Here is a 17,029-nt window from a genome sequence, read left to right as displayed (position 1 = left end):
TAAATTTGTCCCAAGTTTAACAATCTTCACCAAGTCCCAATCTGCACCAAGAAAGGAAACAAGCATTTATTAAGGACTTACTGTGCACCAGGAACTATGCTTTACAAATATTATCTCATTTAATCCTCATGACTACATTCAGAAGTGGGTGCTATTATTATCTGCATTTTATAGTTGAGGAAACTGAGGCAGAGAGACATTAAGTGACTTGGCTAGTAAATGAGTGAGGCCTGATTTAAACTCAGCTCTTCCTCACTCTAGTCCCAGCACTATTCACTGTGCCTCCTGGATGCCTTCCAAGGCATGGAATGTGGGAATTCTAAAGCTAAAACACTATTTACCTGAAGCAAAATCATCAGAAAGAAAAACCAGAACACGTTTCCTTTATATTATTTTAAAATCCTGAGGTGGCATTAGGAGCTTCAGGATGGAGTGATAGACTCCAGGGGTGAAATTAATTGTGTTTGTCAGCTAGGAGGTAGAATCAAAGCAATTGACAGCTGGATTGGTGGTGCTAGCTATGACTGACAACTAGGAGGCAGCACTAACTGTAATTGATGTTTTCAAAGGTGAGCCTTTGCCTTGTCAAATGACAGCTCAGGAGGAAAGGAGTTGTACAAAGTTTATTCAATTAACAGCCTCATTACTTGATTTCTTGTGATGTTTCTGATACATTATTAGATATTACACTGAATAAGGATCAAGGCGCATTCTCTTCACTGAAATTGAACTTTGGGGGAGATGAAGACACTACCACATTATAGAAATATAGAAAAATACTTTCCAAAGGCATTAGCTACTCTCATGGAGGATGCCTAGTGCATAGAAGAAATGGGAGGACTCCCTATAGTTGATGAGGTCCTCTTGATGCTGCTCTTTCCAAATAATATTTTGCTGATTGGATCACATTCAGGCACATTGAAGGCGTTGAAGGCCTGAACTAGGTTAGTAAGTATGTGAAGGGAAAGAATGGAGACAAATGACTTTGTGAATGTACATATATCTTAAGTTGGGACAAATTTGTGACTAGTAACTTGCATAGTATTATCCCAGATGGAACATAATCTAAGGATCCATGGTGTAGATACAGTTTAAATCAATGAAAAAAATGTCTTGATTCAGCACTTGTTCTGTGCAAAGCACTATGTTAAACACTGGAGATACAGATATAAAAGGAAGACAGTTTCTGCTTTCAGACAGCTCATATTTGAATGGAGAACATATATGAACGATTCAGCTGCAAGTCAGATGTAAAGTCCTATGGTCTTTATAGTAGCAAAACAGATGGTAAAACCTCTTCTTTAATGTCAGTTCCATTGATAAGATCAGATCAGTTTTTGATATTGAACCATTAACAAGGTCTTTGGTTGTGAAGAGCTTCCTTCTCTGGTTTTTCAAAAGCTATGAATGCACCTTCTTCAGGAGCAGTTGTAATATTTCATTTCCATAAGGGTTGCTTCCCAGGACCATGGCTGTACACAATGCATTAGAAACATTGCTATTCCCAAACATTCATGCCTTCTCACCTTGGGTGACTCTCATTCATGTGTTCCCATAAATCCTCCCAAAGGGGTCTACCTACTATTCTTGGGACCTTCCTCTAGGTCTTTTAATCTTATGTAGGTACCAGGCCATTTATTCAGACTTGATTTCTAGTCTAGTTTGCTGTCCAGTGTGCCATATCATAATAAAACTTATCTTCTAAATGAAAATTCTTTATCTGGTAATATATTCTAGTCAATCATTACATTTTAAAAAATTAGAAATTATGAAAATGATGTCTCTGAAAAATGTGCCAATACAAGTCCATCTCATTTTGAACTACTTCCAGCTCCCTGTGGGAACTTGTGAGAATTGATCCTGCTTTTTAAAACTTTAAAAAATGGCATAAATTCTAGAAGTCCTTAGTTTTATAATGGCATCTATTAGTAATATTATAACTCTTATTTATACATATAAAACATGGTTAAGATAGTGAGCTCGCTAGGTTGAACATTCATTACATACTTGATATGTGTCAGGAACCGTGCTAAGTGTGGGAGATACAAATACAAGCAAACAAGATAGTCCCTCTCATCAAAGAGCTTCCATTGTAATTCGGAAAAGTAGCATGGATGAGGGGGCAGGTTCATGTGCATAGTGTGGTGTAATTATCACTTGGAAGTGTTGTGGAGGGCTGGTTCCATAATGAGATGAAATCTCACCTATAAGAATCTAACGTCCTAGGGATAGATTTCAAGTTTCCACTGGGTAGAGGATGAGGCTGATGGCCAGAGTGTGTATGATTTAGAGGCATTTTTTGAAATGGCATGAATACCTGTTTCAGGGAAAGATAGAGTGAAAGCTTGCCTAGTTCTTGAGAAGAAAGAATTCTTTGAATACTACAATTCATGTCTAACAGTGAATTTTGTGAATGCTCCCCTCCTCTTTAAACATTTATTTGTGTACTCAGCAGTACACTTTTCCCTTGGTCTTAAAGTCAGGGATATCTGAGTTCAAAGCCCATTGTATATCTGTATATCTATGTATCTCACATTCAAATATATTTAAAATCTACATGAGGGAGCATTTGATGGCAAAGGCACTAGCAGCTGGGAGATAAAGGAAATTTCTTTTGTAGATGATGAAGATTGAACAGAACTTAGGAAGCAATGAGTGACTCTTAATCAGAGTTGAGCAATGACTACGTTCTAGGCATAGACCAAAGCTTGTGCAATAACATAGAGATGTGAGATGTGGATGGTCCTATGACAGCAAGGTCAATTTGGCTTGACTGAAGAATGCATGAAGGGGAAGAATATATACTAACCTGGAGAAGGTAGGTTGGAGCTGGGCATACATCGGGATCATCGATTTTTCACAGCTTATTGAGTCATACCCATGTTTTTTCCTCACTAGCTATAAACTAATTTCCTCTCCCTAATTTTATTTTTCACCTGATTGGACCTTCTTGACATTTGAAGCTTAATGCTTAGCACTTTGTTGAGTGGGACAGGTTCACTCTTTTGGCCTTTCTTTGAACCATTAAACTTTTTCTAATTTTGCTAGATGAGGTCAGCTGCCTGGGTCCTGATCTCTTTGTGTGTAACAACGCAGTGCCTGTCTGAAAGAACATAGTTCAAGCAGTTTGCAAGCAAGCTGCTTGGATGAACTGATGTTTCATTTAGAATCAAATGATTTCCATCATTCCTTGAAACCTACTCACTTAGTCTAGCTTCCAAAGGGAAAAAAAAAACAAAACAACGTTCCTCTTTGCAGACTGATAGATTCTCTGAAAGAGTACAATAAATAAAAGAAAAAAAATAGCAAGGTTAAGGGAATAGTGGACTTTCACTGCTGGAAACGATATTGCTATTTAATGGGAACTTCACTGCTTCAGTAGTGACGTGTCAAGGCAACTTGGGTATATTTCACAATTTGCAGATTCATCAAATGAAGTATATGATATTTACTAAGATTTTACATCAAAATACATCTCACATTTCTCAATCCTTGACTGAATCTGTTGTTGAATTCTACCAGTAGGGAGTCAGATGGAGATTTATGGGAACCTCTAGAAGCTGAACAAAGAAAAGCGCTTAGAAAGAAAGGTCATTTTCTTTTCAGAAATAAAACTAGGATTGGTGGAATGAAAACACATGTGTTCATGGGTACCAAAAAGGTCTTCTATCAATATGTGTCAGAAGAGCGAGATGACAATATTTCAGCCTCTGCTCAACCCTGAAAGCTAAATATTTCTAATACCTAATTTGCCGTGAAAATTGGAAATGTGCAGGTTTTGAAATGCTTTAGGTAATCTGTGGGAAGCAACAAGAAATTGATTTGTACTTCTATGTATCAAAAAATGGCCAACTGCACTAACAGTGCAGTGCTCATTAATATCTCTTGGAAGGGAATATTGTTGACAATTTCAGTTCCTTTGCAAGATTCCTGCTATAGGAAAGATGAACAGTTCAGTTGAAATTGGGGTTTGTATTGAACTATCCACACTCATTTGTTCACAGTTGCCTGTAATGCTGGCAGCTTTCTCTGGGCACTTGTCAGAGAACCTAGCCAGCTTCAACCAGCGACATGCATTTGCCTCTCTGCAGATAACCCTGATGCTGACCCACCTACCACCAGCAATATGGTGTTTACCAGTTAGAGGCACATATCTAGAGTTACATCTTATTTTCTTCCTTCCAATCATTATAATAGATTTGTGCTAGTATTGGTTTATCACTCTCCTTTTTGCTAGCTTTCCTTGTGATTATCTGCAGGCATTTGAGGCAATAGGAGAGATTTTTCTCACTACAACAGACATAGAAATACAGAATCCAGCCAGCATTTTTTCCAAGAGTGTATTATCCCTATCTCACACAAAAGGAGCAAGGGGGTTTTTGGAGAAAGGAGAATGAAAGACAGTTCTATATATTTCACTGTAAAATTGTGCTTGGGGCATATATAAAAATGACAAATAAGCTACTCCTTAGTGTTTTATTTTTTAAATTAACATAAATTAATTTTCTCTTCCTCTTACTCCCTATCCCATTTGATAAAGAAAAGAGGAAAAAAAACCAAGTCTGTGACAAATATGCATTGTTGCACAAAATATATTCCTTTACTGGCCACATTTAAAAATATATACCATTTTGTACTCTAAATTTGTTACCTCTCCATTAAGGGCTGGAAAGCTTATTTCAGTAACAGGTCTCTGAAATCATGGGTAGTCACTGTTCAAGCCCTGTTGAGTTTGAATTGCTATGTCTTCCAAAGTTGTTTATTTTTATATTTATTTTATATTGCAAATTGTTCTGGTTCTGCTTGTTTCACTCTAATCAATTCATACACGTCTTTCCATGTCTTTTAAAATAATCTTTGTCTTCATTTCTTATAGCACAATATTATTCTCTTACATTTTTATGACACGATTTGTTCAGCCATTGCCCAATTAATGGGGATTCCCTTAGTTTTTATCACCATAGCACAATACCTATTCTGCTTAATCTCTGTTTTTAAACAGTATGAATCTGACTTGAGAATTACTTACTTTGTAACATAGTACTCCTTAGTGTTATAAGATAAAGAATTGGGCACTTTAATCTAAGAATGGTCCTTGCATGCTCTTAACGCCTACCAGTTGTACCTATGTTATGGTCAGTGGTGAAAATCTTCTTCTTTCTCTAAACTAATATGAGAGAGACATAGTTCTAAATAGAGATGATATACCTTAAATACATTTTATACCTACAAGTAACTCAAGCTTCTATTCAAAAGGGGAATCTAGATGGAAGTCAGATTTGCACAGAGACTATAGAATCAGAAGATCTGTGTTCAGCTCTTCTAATCGCTACCTGTGTAAACTTGAGCAAGTAATCTAATCCCTTTGAGGATTTAGTTCCTCAACTATAAAAAAGAGGGTTGACTAGATGACCTTTGACTAGACGACCTTCTTAGGTAGGAATCTATGATGCTATCATCACATGTTGCCATATTTCTGATGGAGAAGATTCATATATGTTAATTAAAGAAAAGACTACAGAATTTCTAAATTAAAAACACCCTCTATCTTTTTGTATTTATGTTTTTTTTTCTTGATGGCTCACTGAATTCCAATCCCCTAACAACATTTTGGTCATAATTTAATATCTGCCAGAAGCTATAGGGAAGCCTTTTCTGTAAGCAAGAGTAAATACAAGAACCAATACAAACAACTGTGAAAACAAAACATTGAAGTATCAGTGGTAAAGACTATACCCTTAATGAAAAAAAAAGGTTTGAGTAAATCCTACTCTTGATAAAATTAAAAACAACAAAATCATGCTTTTTTGTGACTAGTTAAGTTTGTTTACATTAAATTAATTAAAGATTCTATAACCCCTGGCTAAATAGTTGATCGTTAAAGCTGAAGGCCCTATGTTTATAGTATCTATAATTCACTGAAAATTAGTCAAGGGCTAACGCAATAGAAAATAAAGCAAGCATGATGTTGAATATGGTAATGTGTGGAGTTGCAGTAAAACAGAAAATGGATAAATGGACCTTCAGAAATGTGGCCCTTTATTACTTCCAAAAGTATTCTAGAGAAATTATTCTGTATCCCTATGTGTAATGGCAAGCAGAGTGGGACTTTTTGCTGTTTTTTGTTTTGGAGTGCTTCTCAGCACTTAGGCTGTCAAATGCCTTTGATTCTTGCCTTTTTTTAATGAAGAGTCTTTGATTGAATCGGGAGTCTTTGATGACCTGCTTAAGTCACAGGAAGGCCTAGGTCACGTGGGTTTGAGTCACATGGTTGTGACCCTGAAGAAGTATGTATATACTCTGAGGGTGGCATTTTGCTTGGGGCTCACTCATTGGAAGAGTGTTACGTGGAGATTCTGGGTAACTATTAAGGATTTCCCTGGCTTTGAAAACCAAGATGTTGGTGCCTCTCTCCCTGGTAACTATGTATGTATAACTTTGGTCAAACAGCTAGAAGCCTGTCTGTTGATTTGTGTTATTTGCTCTGTTTATATTTTCTCTGTTTGTAATTTCTGTTTGTGTTTGCTCTGAAGTTCAGGGTGCTCACTTTTTCCCCAGAACTAAGAAATGATATATATATATGTTTAATTAAAGTGAGATGGTAAACCCCTTAAAGTTGCTTTTCTTAGAAAAGCAGATAAAAAAATCTGTGCTATCAGCCCTCCTGTGTGCTGGTGTTATTGGCTTTACACAGTCACAATAGCTACAAGTAACATTGTTGTTATACTATGTGACCTCAACAGAAAGTCAATGAATCATTCAACTTAAATCCTATGTAAGATGAGATTTTGGTGTTTTGGGATGCCTATGTGAACTTTCAATCATAGATGCTTCCTTCAATAGTACCAAAATAGTACCCTCAATAAGCATTTCTTGAAGGCTTACTGTGTGCCAGGCACTGTGCTAACCTCTGAGAAAGCAAGCACAAGCAAAAATAAAGAAAGTCATTGCCCTAACAGAGCTTATATTAACATGGAGGAAGACAAGATATAAAGGACACTGAATGTTGTGGGGAGATGGGACTACGCAGAATGAGCCATGATGGAGAAGTCTGGAGTACAGCCTGGTCAGAAATGGGAAAACAATTGATGAAGAGGGACAATAGGGAAGAAGGAAGGACTAAATATAGAAATGAAAATCAAGAACAATCCCAGTAGGAGAAAGGAAACAGAATATACTGGAGATTAGGAGATTATATTTGGAGAGCAGAAGTTTAGAGTTTGACTTCTTATATATAGAGCGATTCTGGGTGATGGGAGGATCCGAGTTATGCCTGTGATGCTGCAGGGCATCATGGAATGTAAATGAAGGCTATTGGAGTTAACAAGTCACTTAATGATAAGAATAATCTTATGTCATCTACATCTATATCTACAAACATTATGATAAGGAAAGGATGGTGAACCATGTTTTGAAGTAATTGATGAATGCGATGAAATGATCTAGAGTTAACAAGTGGTAATATCAAAGATAAGGAGAAGGTGATAGAAGTAGAAGAAATGTACTCCAAAAGACAATTTGTGGCATAATGGGGCACAGTAGTTATATACAGGTAGAAATCAAAAGCAAAGTTTATGGTGACCTTACCTACTTCTCCTGGGAGTCCAGGAAAGTGAGGAAAAAGCAGCTTCAATTAAAGAAGTTGTAAGGAAATTTGTAATCAGTGTAATGCTCAGTGTTAGTTCCAGCTAAAGCTAGATGTTAGTTAAAGTTAATTAGTAGAAAGACTGTTTTGGTTAAGGCCCAGGACTTAAGTGAGTTAGCTTATAATAACATAGACATTCCATAGAACAAAATAGACAGGATTAGTATAGAAATAGGCAATGATGGAACAGGCCATAGGAAGACAAGGGACATTAAGTAGTCATTAACACAATAGGTACTCTTAATAAATTTCGCTGAATTGATTTGAATGGCAGAATATAGGAGTAGGGGAAGTTTTATGCATAGAACAGAAATTTTAGAAAGCATGCATGAGAAAATAGGGGATTAAAAAGTAGGCTACTAAAAGATAGTAGGGAAATGTAGTTGGAATTAAAGTTTTGGTGTAAGGATTCAGAACTGCACTCAGCAAATTAATTCCCCCAGCATTCATAACTGCTTGTTTCTATCTAGGGGAGAGAGATCAACATACGAGAGGTAAAGGTGAAAGGGCAGAGTAATGGTGGATCAAAGGTGTGTCAGCAAAGAAGTCAAGATGTACCATTCAATGGCTTGATCAGAAATTCCATATACAAGGAAACTTTGAAGCATCATATAAGAAACCCTGAAAATGACAGTACTCAAAGGGAAGGTCCAGCTCTTCAATATAAGCAACAATACACTCACCAGGCTATTAAATGTTATTGAAACTAAATCTCTACATTGTTCTGGTTAGAAATGTACCTCTGATAATACCAGAAGTCCTTCAATTGTTTTAGGTGAAGTTCTGATATCACATTAGAGTGGAAGTAAAGATGAATGGGAGTTCTAAAATGTTTTCTTTCTCTATCTCCAGGGTATAAAAAGTTTGATCTTTACCAGCATCCGTAATTAAAGTTTCTTTTTTTTCCCCAGATGCATTATTGTTATGCTATTTTACTTGCTTACTCATCTATTGTCTAGTTAAGTCTATGTAAACACAAAACTATTGTTTGGAAAGTTATAATAATTAGCCTGTTAACTTATCCATCTATGTCTATTTGGTCTCAGCTTTAACTTCTTATTTTATTTACACTGAATTAAGTGGATCTATCTGCTGTTTCTCACGTGAACACAGGTTTAATAAAGCATTATTTTTAATGATGTTAGAAGAAAATATGATTTTTGGATTCATGTAGACAGGAACTTTTTCAACTCTTCTGTGCCACCCAAATGCTTACCACAGTGCTGACTAAGTATTGTGGTAACAGTACTAGTTGATTGAATTAATGAATTCCAGAGATATCTTTTTAACACCTAGAGAATGGTTCAAAAAGTAGCAAACAACTGAAATGGTTCAAGGAAGACTAGAAAGTACCTTTAGTTTCTTCTCCTAGCTTATCAAATGCATGACCTAGGAAGGTTTGGACAACTTTGTTCAATATAGCAAAACTCAGATCTCAGATTTGCTCAACTTGGTGTTGGCATAGGAGCAAGTATACATCTCTCCTTCTGAGCAGAATTATGTGATTAAAACCATAAATTTAAAAAGCAACTTGCTGACACATTGTCAGCATTCAATCACCTCCCTCCCCTTTCTTTGTGGATAAATTTTCTCGTGAAATGAATTTCTATACTCAGTACTCCTTTAGGAATTGAATAAACAGATGAAGCTTGAGCCTAACCCAAGAGGTCATTACTTTTAAACTCATTTAAGATGAAAAACAAGTGCAGCATTTAAAAATCTTAGACTACTTTATTTGCATTTAAATCTAGGCCAGATTCATAGTGGGGCTATAGCATAATATAATTAAATGCAATACATTATGTATGACATCATGTCATGTGATAATTAATATAAATATCCAGAAACTATCACAACTCCTAGAGTGAAGGATATGAGCTCCTTGAAGGCAGGGACTATCTTTTGCTTTTCTTTGTATCTTTGTTGATAAGGTCACCATAAACTTTGCTTTTGATTTCTGTCTCCACATAACTGCTGTGCCCCATCATCCCACAACTTGTCTTTTGAAGCGCATTGCATCTACTTCTATCACCTTCTCCTCATCTTTGATATTATCACTTGTCAACTGGATCATTTTATCACATTCATCAATTACTTCAAAACATGGCTCACCATCCTTTCCCCTCTCATAATCTTTGATGATTTCACCAGCCACATAGACCATATAACACTGTTCTTATCATTATGTGAGGCATTGCCTCAGTCAAACTGAGCTTGAAAAGGCCAAGGTTTCCTGCTGCATCTGGGTCCATCTCCAGCTGTCCTGTTCTGTGTCTTGCCACTATACCCAGATGGCTTAAGAGGAGAAAGTGAGACTGGTGACTTTGCACAGCCTTCCCTCACTTAAATCCAATTCACTTGCATGTCATAGCACCACCTCTCTCATATCTTGGTCTTCTTGTAGAAGAAAAGACAAATAAAAACATTTATGATTTCTTAAAATAGAGCTCTGTGGTGATAATGTGATTAAAGATCTTTCCCACTGGTTCAATAGGCCTCAGATGGGGCCTATTGTTTAAAGAGGTTTGTTTGTAGGCAGGCCTACACCCTTTCCTTACTGGGTCCTAAGCCCCAAATACCAGGCCTACACTCTTTTAATAATGAGGCTTGAAGCCCACAGGCCCTAAAAGAGTATATATACCCAGAAGGTAGCCATAGAACTCAGAATCTGCAGAGATTTCAGAAGTCAGAAGCGAGAATTCAGTATCCAGCGCAAGGAGGAAAAGTAAGAACTCCAAGACAACAGAGCTGCAGACAGAGTAAAAATTTCCAGAGTCAAAAGATGGAGTGTTTTGTGTGAGAAAACAGCAAGGAGACCAATAATACTAGACCATGGAAGTGGGCTTTGGGGAGGGAAGGTGTAAAGACTGGAAAGGTAGGAAGAGGCCAATTTTCAAAGGGCTTTAAAAGCCAAAGAGAAGTTGTAGATTTTGTTTTGGAGGTAATAGGGAGCCAATGGAGTTTATTGAATATGGGAGGGGGTGACATGGTCAGACTTGTGCTTTAGGAAGATAAATTTGATAGCTTATTGGAGAATGCATTAGATTTATTATGTAGCTAATTGCATTTGCTCTCTTTATAGAAAGGCTTTTAGATGGGATTCTTCTCTCTTGGTGCTTAAAATTGAGGCCAATACTGGTTAGCAATTCAGTTCAATTAGAGGTAAAGGAGGGAGGGAAGATCCATTATATAGTTTGAGTTAATTAAAAAAGTCAGCAATCACCCTCATCTCTTAAGTATCCTTCCTGTTTATGTAACCATTTCACACAAATGTTGATCACCAATAATTTATTTTGGCATCACAGACAATCTAACGGTGATATTTGGCCATCTTCATTTTTCCTAATAGACAGTTTCCTTTGGCCAAACAATCAAATGATTAAATTTGAAATAAGTTTCACATTTGGTATAATGAGAGCCCTAAATTATTTATATAAGGCAAAAAAAACCCAACAACAACAATATGGGGACATGGTCACTGAAAATTTTTGCCATTGTCATGGAAGATATCCAGCATAGAGACCAAATTGAAAAGAGATTCCATTAGAGAGAATTATGTCCTCCACATATTCCAACTCACAAATGGTACTGTGTGCATTGTATAGAGCCATAGAACAGTGCAGAGCCTTCTAAATGAGATCTATACCCACTCAAAAGAGTTTAAACCAACTACAAAGACAGAAAAAGAAAAAAAGCCTAAGTGCAGGAAGAAAACTAAACCTCCAGACTCTTAGCTGAATTGGCTGAAAGTGAAGAAGAATTAAGAAGCCTCTTCATTTGGGTGAAAGATAAGAGTATAAAAGCTGGCTTGAAGCTTAACATTAGAAATAAACAAACAAACAAAAAAAAAACTAACTGAGATCTTGGCAACTCTTCTTATCACTTCCTGACAAATAGAGGGATAAGAAATGGAAGCAGTATAAGATTGTGTATTCCTGGGCTCAAAGAATACTACAGATGCCAAATGAAGCCATGACATTAAAAGATGCTTGCTCCTTGAAAAAAAGCTATGACAAATCTAGACAGCATACTAAAAAGCTGAGGCATTGCCTTGTTGACAAAGGTCTGTATAGTCAAAGGTATGTTTTTTCCAGTAGCACTATATGGCTCTGAGAGTTGAATTATAAGGAAAGCTGAGTGCCTCAGATTAACACTTTCAAGTTGTGGTGCCGGAGAAGATTCTTGAGAGATTCTTAGACAGCAAGGAGACAAAATCAGTCAATACTTAAAGAAATTAATTCAGACTGTTCACTGGATAGTCAAATAATGAAACTGAAGCTTAAATACTTTAGCCACATAGAGAGAAGATGGGACTTATTGGAAAAGACCCTGATGTTGGGAAAGATTGAAGGCAAAAGCAAAATGGGACTTCAGAGGATGATATGGCTATATAATGCCATGGGAACAATGACCATGAACTTAGGCTTCAAGAGATAGTATAGGATAGAAGGGTTTGGTATGTTCTGGTCCACAGGATCACAAAGAATAGGACACAACTGAATGACTGAGCAACAAAAAGACAATCCTTAATTGTTGTCTTAGTTCAAAAATATTTTGATGGTGCTGCTGGACAATGAATTAGGCCCAGAAATGGATATGAGAGGGTGGGCCTGATTACTTTTTGGAAATGGTATTGTGTTTTTAATGATATGAAACTTCTCCACACACTATGGTTTCATCTTTTTTAAATCAATATTTTTTTTTCTTGTAAGAACGACCCCTAGCACCACGTGTCAAATGCAAGGTATCCTTCTTGGGCAGCCCTTGTTACGTTAATAACTGTACCATATTGGGACAATTTAAGGAAAACTCTTCTTATATCCTGAGTAGAAATCCTTTAACCAAGTGATGAGAGAATATGGGCAAGAGCTGAGTAGGATGAGCAGGTTCTAATCTGCATTATTAGATAGAATACCCACATCGTTGGGATCATGGATCATTAAAGTATTAGTGAATACATCAAAGCATACAATCTGAGCTAGAAAGTCAGTATAGCTCACTGACATACCCTACCTCAAAAGCACTATTACGGAGAAAATCACATAGCAAAACATTTGGGGCTACAGAAGATAGCACAGGAAGTCTGGAGTCAGGAAGAACTGAGTTTAAATCCTATGTCAAACCTTTACAAGCTGTGTGACCCCATCACTTATTCTCTGTCTGCCTCAGTTTCCTTCTCTATGAAATGAGCATAATAATGGCACCCTACCTCTCTAGGGTTGCTGGGAGGATAAAATGAAATAATATTTGTAAAGTGCATTGCAAATCTTAAAGGATTATATATATATATATATATATATATATACATATATATATTACTATTATCATATAGTAACATATATCAAGCCTAGATGTCATTACCAATTATGAGCATCACCTCATCTATTACTGATGAGGAAAATGGTAGGTTTTTTTTACTGATAGTAGCAATTAAGTGAATTATTTTTACAACTGAATATCAGTCTCTCCATTAATAAACTTTTAAAAAATTGTCAAAAAAATCCAGACAATTGTTAATCCTAGGAACAAAAAGTTCCCAATAAATTTAAACATATTTTTGTCAATTTTCCAAACCCAGGGGTTGTAATGTACTAGCACTATTAATGAGAACCAAAGGTATCAGGGAGTATATATTTTAGATGGTGGAGCTTTAGAAGACTGAAATATTTTTCCCTGTCCCATGTGTTGTTTCTAAGTGATTAATGAGGGTTTCAGATAAACTCCAGACAGTCTATTTTAAGTTTCATGAACTCATGGGTAACCAGAGAATGTCTGGTTTTAACAAAACAGAAAAGTCACTGTATTATAGCCATATGAGGGGAAAGGCACTATATTGTGAATATATTATGAATGGTTGTTCAAGAAATTGTCAAGAAAATGCTATGATGACTGGAACAAAATCTAAAATAAAGTCTATAGTAGCTGCTTTTCATTCTTTGACTATCCACCATCCTGGGCTTCATGGTGAGGCACATTGTTAACAGAGAAGGGGAAATGGAGGTGTTCATGTACTGATTGAATAACCAAGACTTTATAGTAGCAGTTTTGTGCAGTCATTTTTTGGATTCTAAATGCCAGGGTATCCAGAAGCAAGTTATAAATGAAACGTGTAAAAATTGAAAAGAGTCTTTGGAGATAGCAGTTCACAAGCTTTTCTTTCCCAATGGTAGGTCTACTATTTTGTGCTAGTTAAGCCTCAGGTCACTAACTTTCATACTGTGATAATGAAAGACCCCTTCTGTTCTCCTTAGGAAAGTGGAAAACATCCATACCTAGATGGAGTCATTCAGTGACCTTACACCTTTTAGATCTAGAGTTGCTGTGCAGGATTATGTCTCATTGTAAGGCTTTATTTCTTGAGAAAATCTATTAAATAATTGACTTTATTAAATAGAATAAATAAAAAAGAGATATAGAGCCATAATTCTAACTTATTTTTCTCTTGCTCATCATTTTGATCCTATTCCCAGGAGTTATTTCTTGTTTATCTGAACATATTCCTTTTTTGCCCCAAAAGCAAAAGAAAGCAATAATACTGAAAGGCTATGTAACAAAACACATAACAAACAAAGTTAAGATTATCCTTTGGTAGTTGCATGTATTTCATTTGAGATTGTGGCTGCAGGCTTCTCCAGTATTTTCCTCTGACCTCTTCTCCCTGAACACTTAATTACTTATTGTTGAACTACAAGATTACTTCTAAGATTTTAGTGAACAAAATAACCTTCAAGTCTTTGAAGGTAAACTAGCTAATTAGGATAGACTTTTCCTTGGCAAGTTATAGTAAACCAGTCTTGGGAACAGTTTATTTACAATCTTTACCCATCTGTCTCTAAATATCCCTACCTTATGTTCATTTTTTTTTCATTTTCATTCTCACTATCTCTTCTATCAAGTCTTTAGTCAGGGCATACTGCACTGTGGCCAGATTCCTGCCACACCACCCAACTGCTCAAGTGGCATGGTCCTGTCTCCTGCCCTTGGTAGATGGTCTATTTATTGGTGAGACTTCACCACATCTTGTCAGTATCATTGCTGTGCAGCACCCTAGCTAGCTTCAGAGTTGCCCACCTTACCTTTCCCTACCCTCATTCCACATCTAGTTCTGGGCATAATCATCACATCAACACTACCATTCCTGGAAATGGTGTGTAAATTTATTTCCTTTTGATTTCATTCTCCATCTACATAAATTCTCGAACCAAAATGACCTTGTTTGGCTGCCAGTCCCCTTCGTGTGTTGTCAACAGTCTTTTAAAATATAAGTTCCTTGAAGGCAGGAGCAATCTTGCTTTCTGGACTTGTGTCCCCAGAACTTAGTGTGGTGCTTGATACATGGTAAGTGCTTAAAAATTGCACATTCACTTGTTCTACTACTTTCTTTGCCTTATGCAGAGTTCAGAAGATAGAATTATTTTCTGAATTTATCAGTATCTGAATAATTTTCTAAGTAATAAACGGGTTTGTCATGTTGTTTCACTGTGCCAAAGCTGTGATAATCAAAATTACTAAATTACTCTCTGGGTCTTACACCCAAAGAAATTAAGTCAGCTAGAATGTCTACCACTTATACTCATTGCATTGAGACTTAGAACTAATGTATACAAACCAACATAAATAAATACTCAAATCAACAAATAAACAATCAACAGACAAATAAATACAAACCTATACAAGGGAAAGTAAACAAAGCCAGTATTTTCTCCAGTGTTCAGTTGCCATTTTGAGTCCTGATCTGTTATAGCTGTAGAAGGGACATATTTTGTGATTCTTAGCCAAAGATCCGTATGATGTTTTATCTGGGAGTTCTGGACATGCCACTAAAAATCTACAGTATATGGATTTTAATGCAACCAAAGATAGTCTGAGGAGTTTCCATTATCTCATGATGGGTATTTGGTCATCCAGGCAGGTTTAATCAATCACCCTCAGGTTTTTTTAATAATGAAGGTATTGGATAAGATGGCCTTTAAAATCCCTTCTAGCTCTAAATCTATGATTCCTAAATCCTGAGATTCTATATTTATAATTAAATTCAACCAGTGTTGATTAAGCGTATGGGATATACACATCATTTTAGATTCAGAAGAAGAAAACAGAACCATAGCTCCACCCTCAAAAAGCTTTAAGTCAAGTGTACAGATAACCACAAAATAATGTATAATGTGATAAATGTGAGGAACTGTGATAAAGCAGAAAGAGTTCTAGGTTTGGAATCAGAAGACCTTGTTTTGAATTGCAATTCAGAGGCTTAATACCTGTGTTACCTTTAGGAAGTCACTTATCCTCTCCTCATTTCAGTTTCCTCAATTTGAATATATATTTACTTGCTACAAGGGAGGCCTTTAATTTGAGGAGTGAGTTTGGAGATGAGCAAGTAAAAGTGATTCAAAAAATAAAAGAATTTCAGTGGAACACTTTTTTAAAAAAATGATTGAGATTAGAACAGAAGGAAATTTTGAAGAGGTAATAAATCTGCAAGGTGATATTAGTTTAGCACTAATGTGCTAAATCTCACGTATATGTTAAAATAGATATAGTTTATTATGCAATTATCATTTTTCCTATTCTTTGTATGTGGAAATATTTGTTGATATATGTTATTTTCATGATTAAAAATAAGGATGTTACCCTATATAATGCCTCAGGTTTTTAACTACTCTAAATGTATGTCCTATGATTATGTAATATCAAGTATATGAGATATACAAACAGAATTATATGATCATTTTGCAGAAATATGGATAAAATCTGACTGGGAGCATTTGTTGCTATTGTTTTCAGATGTGCCTGACTCTTTGTAATGCCTTTTTTGGGCTTTCTTGATAAAGATACTGGAGTGGTTTGCCATTTCTTTCTCCAGCCTAGTGTCACACAGCTAGTAAGTATCTGAGGCTGGATTTGAACCCAGTTTTCCTGGCACTAGGCACAGAACCCTATCCATTGCACCACCTAGCTTCCCATTAGGGAAAGTTTAAAAAGAAGCACATATTTGAGCTTATTCTCAAAGTATAGGTAGGATTTGAAAAAATGGAAATTGTTGAGGAGTCTTCCATGTACGTGAAATGGCATGATCATAGAAAAAGGAAGTCAGAAAGCAAAGGGTATCTTTGTGGGACAAGTAGAGCATTGATTAACTCAAGTGGAGTCATGTGAGATAATTTCCAGAGAAATAATCAGCCTCTCTTTCTCATTCCCCAATGTTTAGCAGAAAATTCTTTCTAAATGTGTGATCACATGATAAACAACATTAGTGTGACACTAAAAAGTGGCACTAGCTGTGTGACCCTGGGCAAGTCACTGAATACTGTTTGCTTCAGTTTTCTCATCTGGAAAATGAGCTAGAGAAGGAAATAGCAAACCACTCCAGTATCTTTGCCAAGA

Source organism: Trichosurus vulpecula, chromosome 5 (assembly GCF_011100635.1).
Source record: "Trichosurus vulpecula isolate mTriVul1 chromosome 5, mTriVul1.pri, whole genome shotgun sequence".
Taxonomy (NCBI): Eukaryota; Metazoa; Chordata; class Mammalia; order Diprotodontia; family Phalangeridae; genus Trichosurus; species Trichosurus vulpecula.
Note: the sequence above shows the minus strand (reverse complement) of the source record.